The sequence below is a fragment of the Arachis duranensis genome, chromosome 1 (genome assembly GCF_000817695.3).
Source record: "Arachis duranensis cultivar V14167 chromosome 1, aradu.V14167.gnm2.J7QH, whole genome shotgun sequence".
NCBI lineage: Eukaryota > Viridiplantae > Streptophyta > Magnoliopsida > Fabales > Fabaceae > Arachis > Arachis duranensis.
In genome coordinates, this window is record NC_029772.3 from 96845611 (window position 1) to 96846007 (window position 397).

Here is a 397-nt window from a genome sequence, read left to right on the forward strand (position 1 = left end):
AAAGGGCAAGTAGTGGTTTTGGCCCCCAACAAATTTTAAAAACTCATACTATTATAATAGATATCTTGTATAGAATAAAATTTAATAATGTAGTGATAGTAAAAAGAGTTATTATTCTTGTCAATAAGCTATAGTTTAAATGGCATAGTCTCTCTATACTCAATTAAAAAGTTGCGGGTTCGAGTCTCTCTATTTTTAGTAAAAAAAAAGAGTTATTATTCTTTATGTAATAGGATTTAAATTTTTCTAAATATATTTATATTATTTGTATTTTTTATTTAATTCAGATTTTTTTTACATTTTTTTCTTAAAATTAATTTTAACATTTATAATCATATAAAAATACTTTAATATTATTTATGATAATATTATTTTTTTCTAATTTTATTTAGTCATT